Source organism: Brassica napus, chromosome A5 (genome assembly GCF_020379485.1).
Source record: "Brassica napus cultivar Da-Ae chromosome A5, Da-Ae, whole genome shotgun sequence".
NCBI classification, from domain to species: domain Eukaryota; kingdom Viridiplantae; phylum Streptophyta; class Magnoliopsida; order Brassicales; family Brassicaceae; genus Brassica; species Brassica napus.
The window spans coordinates 16,239,684-16,249,617 of NC_063438.1; the positions used below are offsets into that span (position 1 = coordinate 16,239,684).

At 44.9% G+C, this 9,934-nt stretch overlaps 1 non-coding gene across 1 annotated transcript; it reads right to left on the reverse strand.

Moving 5' to 3' along the window:
• Positions 1-4,905: 4,905 nt before the first annotated feature.
• Positions 4,906-5,011, reverse strand: LOC125609665. The gene has a single exon (XR_007339817.1). It is a non-coding gene; the product is annotated as a small nucleolar RNA R71 (small nucleolar RNA).
• Between the last annotated feature and the right edge of the window lie 4,923 nt (positions 5,012-9,934).

A 9,934-nucleotide genomic window follows, 5' to 3' on the forward strand; every position in this document is an offset into this window, starting at 1 on the left:
ATAGCATAAAATGGAGATATTCCATTTTTCCCGATCTTCGTAATTATCCTCAAAATTTCGTATTTATCCACGAAAACTTGACATTTATCTTTCCTTGCGCGCCAAGCGTAAACCGTGCTACGGTTTACGGGCTTTTGGTTAAGAAATCGTAGGATGGGCCTCGAGTCGTGTTTTAGGTCCCTTTGGGCCGTCTTCCGACTCGAAGCGTTTACTGCGACTTCTCATGATAAATAACGAACTTTCCGCGGTTTTAATCCGCAAAGTTTGATCGATGATTTAAAATAGCGGAAAACATGAACCGAGCTCGCTATGGTCTTCGGGAGATAGAATCGAAGGTTTTGACGAGAATGCATGGACTGGTGTCGTAGCGACCGAGCGCTTGTCCCGCTCGGTCGCTACGTAGCGGGCGGATTGATGATTTTGGCAAGGTTAAGTGTATTGGACGAAGTTAACACTTTAAACTCCGCGGAAGAAAAGTTATCGAGACAGTATGTGTGTTAAAGATACGAACTCCGAACCCATACTTATATAAGTAGTGAGCTCTTGTCATTCATTTTCTTCACACCTTCCCTTCTTCATACCATAAAAAACCTCTGTAGCTCCAAAACTTTTGCTTTCAACATGTCTTCCTCCCAAGGTGACAAGAGTGATTTCGACGTCGAGATGGGCGAGGCCACTTCTCCGGCTCCGGTTCCGACTTCTCCGGCTGAAGCGCCGGCTTGTGTTGCTGTTCATCTCTCCTTCTGAGAGAAACTAGTTCGTCGCTAAGCCGAGAAGGAACTGGTTCAAGCTGGCTCCGAGTTCCCGTCTTCTTCTACGCGGGTTGTTGCCCCGGGTCATGGGACCAAGGTCTTGGCTCCTCTTCCGCAAGCTCTACCTGCCGGATCGTCCACGACTCCGATCCTTGTCGAGGACAAGGAGAGGGCCGCTGACTCTATGCCTCCTCCCCCGGCCAGGAAAGAAATCGTTCTGGCGTTGCGTGCTCCTAGTGTTGTTTCGGTTGCTCAGCCTAAGAGCCGGATGAGGAAGCTTACCAAGAGTGGTGACGGGGAATATTCACAGCAAGGTGGATCGAGCCTAGTGTCGGGACTTCGCGGAAAGGTTTGCCTCTCACATGAATTCTCGATCGTTTCAAGTACACTCTTTCTCGGACTTAGTCTTAAAAAAATTTATTGTTTGCAGTTCATGTCGTTGATCGATGGGATGATCAGCGAGTGCGGTTCCGAGACCAATCGTCTTGCCGGGGAGTTAGTGGAGCTTCAGGGTAGATGGTCTGAAACCGAGGCCATGCTGACAGCTGTCAAGGATTCTCATTCTGCGAAAGTGTCGAAGCTCGAGGTCGTGATAGGGGAGCTCGAGAGAGACCTCGGGAAGACGGCGAGTTCCTTGCTTAAGGAGAAGAAGGCCAGGAAGGCTAAATCCTCGGAGGTGCGTAGGCTCCAGCGTCAGATCGAGGGCGATGCGGGACTAGCGAGCCGTGGGATCCAGGAGGCCACGGATGCTCTTCGCGCAGAGTTTCAGGCTCGCTTGGCGAAGATTTATGCTTCCATGGGTTCCCTAGAGTGTATCCGGAGCAGGGACTTAGTTTTGGCGACGATTGAGGGCGGGATGGCCGTGGTTTGGTCGTTCCAAAGTGAGGCTCCCCCGACCTTGGAGGCTGAAGAGGCCCGACTGTCCGGCTGTAAGGGATATATGGCAGCCGTGGATGGAGATTTCGATCTCATCCTAGCTGACCTGAAATCCGCATGCTTCCTTCCGACGTGTTCAGAAGACCTAGAGGGGAAATACCCGATGGTTGGAGAAAACAGAGGTGACGCGGCTCCAGGCTTGGACGAGGCGACGGGTGAAGAGGGGGTGTGAGTTCTAAGGATGACTTGGGTTAGATCTCTTGCGAGAGATTTGTTTTTATGTTTCGGCCTTAAACGGCCTTATTTCTTGTTTCGGGACTGGCCGCGTGTGGCTTTGAATCCCTGCCGCTCTGCGGCTTTTTATGATGAGATAATCAAATGGTACTTTTTTATGAGTTAGTGTATAGTGGGGAAGTAAGGTGATGAGTTGTTGTCTCATATCCTTCTTCGATTGTGAAATGTTTCATTCGAGATCTGTTTCGAGAGTTCTTCCGCGAGATGTAGGCTTCGCGGGGGTGCTGAAGATGTTGAATATAAACATAGAGGCATGGTTTAGGGATCTCGTATCTTTTGATATCATGCCTTGAGATGTTAGAGACCAGTGCGCTGGGTTTAGGGCAAGACCTAGGTTTACTTTCGGTTTTAAGGTTTGTGCGGTGACTAGCCGGCTATCGTTTTTCATGTTGCAATTTCTTCCTGATTTGTACCAGTTTAAAGTCTGTGATAGGTTCTCGGCTTATACGACTTGTTTGATATGAATCGAGCATCTCTCCGGAGACAATTTTTAAGCCAACCGGAAGTGCTGGACCAAAATTTCGGATTTCTTTTATAGCGCTATTATCCTTGTGTCGGATGTACGAGAGTCATCTTTGCGAGATGACTATGTCTGTTTAGGACGTTTGGGAGTTCGATGTGATCAGCATCGGACTTGGCGACAGATGTCGTCGTTTCGAGTTTTTGCGCAAAATATGTTGTTAAAGTGTACTTTATACATAAAAATTTCGTTGACAGAGGTTCCGTTTTTTGTTGTTCGGAAGAAATAACTCTCTGAGGCATTTCTTGCGACGTCTCGCGATGCTTGATATACCTTGGATTTGACCCATTTTTATCCATGGTATATTATTATTTTACTATATATATATATCTATGTTTTCTACTATTCTAGGTATGTTTTCAGGTTCAGGTGCATTTCGGAGTAAAGCTATGACTTTGGAGAATTTTGGAGCATAAAGGACATTTCACCCGAGCTGACCACTTAGAGGTCGACGAGAGGAAGAATAATCGATCTATGTGCATCAGTGCTGACGATCGATATCAGGAAATGCCTCGACAGATGAAGATTAATATCGATCGATGTACACAAGTACTGACGATCGATGTCGAGACACCAGACGCGACATTTTGGATTCAGCAGAATTAAAGACCAAGGCCAAGCCAAATTACCAAAATGCCCTGACGAGTTTTTAACCTAGTAGAATATATACTGCCTAAGTGTTTGACGGCAGAGATAGCTTTTTCTTTTCTAGACCTAGTTTTGTTACAAGTTTCATTTGGAGAGAAGATCACTTGTGATTGGAACTCCTTGTTTCATTTTCTTATCATCTATTCTATGAGTTTCTATTTATCTATTGATATGAATTGCTTTGCTATGTCTGAGTAGTTCAACTGTTAGATCCAGGGTTCAGATAGGTTTGTGGGATTAGCCCCAAACTATAGATCTGCCTTGTTGTGATATTCATGATAGATTTGTATTCATTGCTTGTTTTAGCCTAGCTAACTAGAACTTGATCATAGGATTGCATATTCAGGCACCCTTGTTATCCCATCCTGACATCTATCTATCATATTAGGATTGCTAGAGAGGGCTAACCGCCAATTTAGAATCTTAGTAGAGCATTTTCATACTCGCGCATAGGCCTGGCTAGAACCCGTCGATCGATGTCCTCAACTGACAATCGATCGATGTTGGCAAACGTGTATCGGTCGACGTCTTAATAGACTATCGATCGACACTCTCTTGTGTCTGCATCTAACCGGTGAGACACAAGATCTAGTCTGTTAACCAGTGGTACATGCGACAGCTGATCACTGAGTTAAGCGAATGAGCTCTAATATATCATGCATGCAACAGTTAGGCATCTATAGGAATTATAATCTCCAACACCTGAATAGTGGCCCTGCATCTAATATCATTTCCAACCTAAGTTACATTTATCATTTACTCGCTAGTTACTATTGCTATTTTATTTAAAACATTACAACCTTTAGAATTAATAAACACTAGATTTAATTGTTCCCTAGCTCCTTGTGGATTCGATCCCTAAGTACTACATCTGAACCTCTTTTGATGAGAGTAACACTCCTTAGGGTAATTTGAGTGGTATCAAATTTGGCGTCGTTGCCGGGGAGCTTTGATCGCCATTAGATTTAGTTTTATTAATTCTTATTCTTTTCTTTACCCCCTTTTCTAATAATCTTTCTTTTTCTTGTCTTTTCAGGTGCATGCCCAGCGGTACCAGAAGCAACAAGGAGAAAGACTTGCTGTTCTCAGACGATCCTGCTCATTTGGAACGCACCATCCGTAGAGGTCAACGTTCCACATCGCTCGACGCAACCACTTCGTCGTCGATCGATACGCACAACAAACCGTCGACCGACACCAGACCGTCATCGTCGATCGATCCAAATCATTCAACAACGATCGATACTACACCGCGTACGTCGATCGATACCGTGTCGTCAAAAATGGTAAACATTATTAATCTAACTCAGGATGAGAACGGAAACCGGTATGACCAGGCCGGTCATCTGCGTAATGCAACAGGTCAGAAAATAGATGCTCAGGGAACTGTAATCCCTGATGCTGATGCTACAGGAGCTGCTCAACCTGTAGATGAGGACGCTCGATCGAAACCACTGGCCGACTACAATCGCCCAGATGAGTACTATTCCAACAGATCAGCGATTCGACTTCCGGAGATCCAGAAGCAGAATTTCGAGCTGAAGCCTCAATACTACACTCTCGTGTCGCAGATACCCTACTCTGGGTTACCGCACGAGCATCCTATGGACCATTTGGAACGGTTCGAGGATCTAATCGCTGCCATTCGGATGGAAGGAGTCCCCGAAGATTACCTGCTGTGCAAGCTCTTCAGATACACGCTGAATGGAGAAGCGATGCACTGGCTTAGGCAGCAACCCACAGGATCTTTAACATCCTGGAGCGACATCAAGAATGCTTTCTTACGAAACTTCTTCGATGAGGCGCGCGCTGAAGAACTTCGGAACAAAATTTCCACATTCTCGCAGAAGGCTGGAGAGTCCTTCAAAGATGCGTGGATTAGATTTAGGTTTTTCCAGCGAGACTGTCCACACCACGGATTTAATGAAGTGCAGCTGCTAAGCACTTTCTTCCGAGGTCTCGCCTTACAGTATCAAATGGCTCTTGATACGGCGAGTGAAGGAAACTTCACTACTCGGAATCCGTTGGAAGCTGTGAGACTTATCGAAAACCTTGCTAACAGCAGCAGCACCAAAAACACTGACTCTGAACGGAAGAAGTCTGTAGCCTCTATCGGGAAGGAACAGATGGACGAAGTAAGAGCTAAGTTAGATGTGGTGCACGAGCTTCTTAGGAAGCAAGTCTGTTCAGCTGAAGGATAAGTAGCAGATACAGAAGGAGAAGAAGATGTGAACTACATCGGAGGTACCGGATTCCAAAAATTTGGAAACCAGGGCGGAAACAGAAACTTCTTTGGAAATGGCCAAAGAAGTAACCAAAGTTCACAATTTCAAAAACCCTTCAACAACAGCAAGAGCTACTCGAACTCTTACTATCAAAATCCACCACCCCAAACTCAGGAAAGCAAGATCGAAGAAATGCTTGATCGAGTACTGTTGGGACAACAACAAATCACCGTGGATTTCAACGGTAAGATAGACTCTGCCTACAACTTGAAACCCAAGTAATTCAGACGGGCGAGACTATTAAGACGCAAGAAGCTTTCGCTAGAGAAGCAGGAGCCGACAAAGGGAAACACCACGTAAATGCCATCATAGATGATGAATTCTGGCAAGTGGTGAGAAATGAAAACCTTGAGGAAGGAGATTTCAAAATCGAAAGCTCCATGAGTCTCGGCGGATCCCAATGGTGTCGACCGATGTCGATGAACTCGCATCGATCGACAGACCATGATGAAGATCGATGGACGGATTACTCCAGTCATCGATCGACGTCGTCTGCCAATTCGACTGAATGCAATGCGGTTCGAATTCTAACTCATGAAGAATTCGCAGCTAAGCATCCTCACCCACCCTCCCCTTTCTATGAAAAAATCGATCGATCGGTTAACTCAACCATCGATCGACAGAGTGAGTCCGACGTCGATCGTCACAACACACCTCCCATCGATCGACAGGCACCTCTGACATACCGAGTGCGGTTACCCTCAATCGATAATGATTACATCAATGCACTCAGACCACCACCTAAACCATTAGCAAACCCACCCGAACCAAAACCCAACCCTTTAAATAGTTCAACAGAACCTGTTCAAGAAGAACAAGAATCTGAAGGGAGAAGGTTAAGGAAAAGGAAGGAGAAGATTCCTAAAAACCTTAAGAGGGAAGCTAACGATAAGGAGATGGATGGTTTCACTAAACGAGTCCTCAGAATCCCAATCGAAAAACCTTTTGATGAAGCTTACTTCACACACCGGTTGTGGATGTTCTTCAGAGAAACAAAGGTAACTGAGGAGGACATTAGGAGAATGTTTCATCAAGTCAGAGGAAAGATGAAACACAGGATCACATTGACGAAGAAGAGTGATCCTGGGAAGTTTGCAATACCATGCATAGTCAAGGGTGTTGAATTTCCCCATTCAATGTGTGACACAGGAGCATCGGTTAGTATCCTCCCTAGGATCATGGCAGACCAGCTTGGTTTGACCATCGAACCCTCAACAGAATCTTTCACCTTCGTGGATCTTTCAGAGAAACGATCCAGAGGCATCATAAGAAATCTGGAGGTACTGATTGGTAATGCCCTTGTCCCTGTAGATTTTCATGTCTTAGACATCGAGCTTAACTGGAACTCTTCACTTCTGCTTGGAAGATCCTTCCTAGCTACAGTAGGAGCTGTATGTGACATGAACAAAAACAAATTGTGTCTAACGCTCATAGACCCAAACATCCACTACGATCCCATCCGACCTAAGAGAAAGGTAATTAATTCTGTGGATTATGGGAAAGAACTTGGCTTCATTGGCGCATGCCATTGTGGAGCAGAGTATGAATCGGAGTACGAAACAGAGTACTCGGAATCGATCGACACCCCAACCTTTCCATCGATCGATTCCAATGTGTCAATGGTGACCGATGACCACAACAACACGTCACTCGACGTAATGCACCCACTTGACCATTTCGCTTCACCTAATCATTGTTACCAACATTTTGCCTTCCAACCTCCAACCAGGAGAGGACATGATGATTATTCCATAGGCAGTTGGGCAGACAGTGGTTTCCATGAAAGTTTTGCAGTTGACACTGTAATTACTTCACCTCATGAGGAACATACCGAGGAATACGATGAGGATTACTGGAAAGAACGTGCAATAGAAATGTCTTTGCAGGATGAAAGACTTGAAATACACAAGTTCACCAACACGTTTCCAACATCGTTCGACGCTGTGCACTCCACATCGGTCGATACCCACCCTCGTCCAGCAAAACAACCGCTCACATCGATCGACACACCAAAAGGAACATCGATCGATATTCGCGCCGCAGCGAAAATTCAGGAGCAGGAGAATATTCCCTCCCTAACTAGGTTTACAGATACCTATATAAATCGTTTTGCACCTCCGAAACCACCTACACACATCAGAGCAAACACACAAGCAAATAAGATGAACACTCTTCCTTCTACATCAACAGAAAAATCCATGAAGAGCAATCATCTCAAGAACACAAGTTCTGCAGAAATTACTCTGCCATCGATCGATGTAACTGTATCTACATCGATCGATACTACTCTAAACCCTAATCTCTCTATTTCTAAAATGAATAATTATGCAAACATTGATTACGGTTTTCTAACACCTGATGAATTTGGTATTTTCAGGGATCCAGATGGCAACGCACGTGCAATGGATGGAAGGATTTTCCAAGTGTCCAGAGAGGACATAGCAGACATCCTTCAAGTAGCCAATGGACCTGACAAGCTGTTCTCACAGCAACGTGGCACTCCAGACGTCATTCAAACAGATCCTAACAACCACGCAGGAGTCACCACAACAGAGACCAACCTAGATCTATCACGCCAACCAAAAAGGCAAGCATCGATCGACGGTATAACGGAGACATCGATCGACAGGGTAACACCAACGTCGATCGATATGGATGATCCGACGTCGATCGACAGACGCTATGAATGTGGGAGCCGCGCTTTTGACATGTATGGAGCCAGAAAGTTCACTTGGGAACAAAGGGACGAATATGGAGTCTACAGAGATGAGCGTGGACACGCACGAAGCGCAGCTGGTGAGATGATACCTGTCACAAAGGACAACATCATGAAAATACTGGAAAGAGCATCTCTTTTTGAAGAGAGCCACATCTGTCTTCCAGAACATGCCACTTCCTTCACACTCACAAGACTGGCACCAGAACTCTACACCAAAGAAGAAATCGATGAAATGGTGTTTGGTATTTGTGGAGCTCAGGAGAAACTGGGAGAGGAGCTCAAAACACTGGTAGATGAAACACATCAGCCTTTGGATAGAGGCTACAATAAGCTTTTCAGATGTATGGCAGAAATGAGGACAGAAATTGAAAGTTTACGTCAGCAACTTGAGAAGGAAGCTACGACCTCAGCATCGATCAATGCACCACGTGCAACATCGATCGACGTCAGTCTTCCTACAGCTCAGATCCTTGCAGAACCGCGATGTTCAACACAACACAGGGATGAATGGGAAGTCTCATACATCGACACGAGGATAAACGACGTTTACTGCCCTCTCAACAACAACGTGGACTGGCTAAGCACTAAAATCGAGCTACTACAGCAAGATCTGGTCACCATTCGCAAGAAGGACCAACATCCAGCCACATCGATCGCTCGCCGCCAAAGTCTCAGCAATGAATGAGAGGCTGAGGACTTACGAGGATATGCATGACCGTTTTATATCACCAGTCATGATAGATTTAAACAAATTGTCTAGTTAATTACTTGATGCCCAAAAAGATATTGAGAACATTACTAATCAAAGTTTTTTGCAGGTAAAATCAGCATCGATCGACAGGCTAAGAGGACTCTGGATCGATGGCAAGAAACCTGTGGAGTTACTTCCTTACACAGCAGCAGAGGTTGACAAGATCACATCCAAGATCTACACTGCTCTAGACACCATGGAGGAACGACTTGACAAACGCTGCGATGACATCTACTTTCCACTCGACAACAAAATCAGTGGACTAGACAACCACGCAGAATGGCTACAGAAAGAAGTCAAAGCCATTCAGAGGCAACTCGCTGCTCAACATCAGATATCAGCATCGATCGACAGGACAAAAGCAAAATCGATCGACGGAAACTCACCCAGATCGACCAACAAACACATAATCGCATCATCTTGGTCCAGAATGCGCAGAGATGACGTAGATGCTTGCTTTCCAACAAGCAGCTGCTTCTCCACCCAATAGCCAATCACTACCACAGTCAAGCTAAATGACTATAACCAAGCACTGAGTGGGAGGCAACCCACTATTAGGTAGTTTACTTTGGTTTTATTAGCTAGCATTTAATTTCTTTCGTTTTTTCTCTTTCAGATTTAGGAGAACCAAGTAGGAGGACTTGAATATCGACCGACGACGAGACGTCGACATCGTTCGATATAGGCAACCACACGACAATCGATGTAACACTTACCCATCGATCGATATTTAATCCGGTCAGATGTATCTTACCTACTTGTTACATTTCGTACATCATACACATTTCATCATAACTCCGGTTGAGTTACACTGGGACAGTGTAATTTAAGTCTGAGGAGAGATTTACTGATATAATTTATTTTATTCTTACGTAAAAAGGAATTTCAAATAAATTATGCTTAGCTATCGAAAATAGGGACTATAATCTTATATTGATATCTAACCAATCTTTAGCACCATTTTAGATTTACTGATTGCAGATAGCGCTAAAGATGCTAAAGCAGATCAACCTATCAACTACACACTTGCCTTGAACCGTATGAAGTAACCAAAGCTGATTTCCAATACTAAACCTGACATAACCGCTA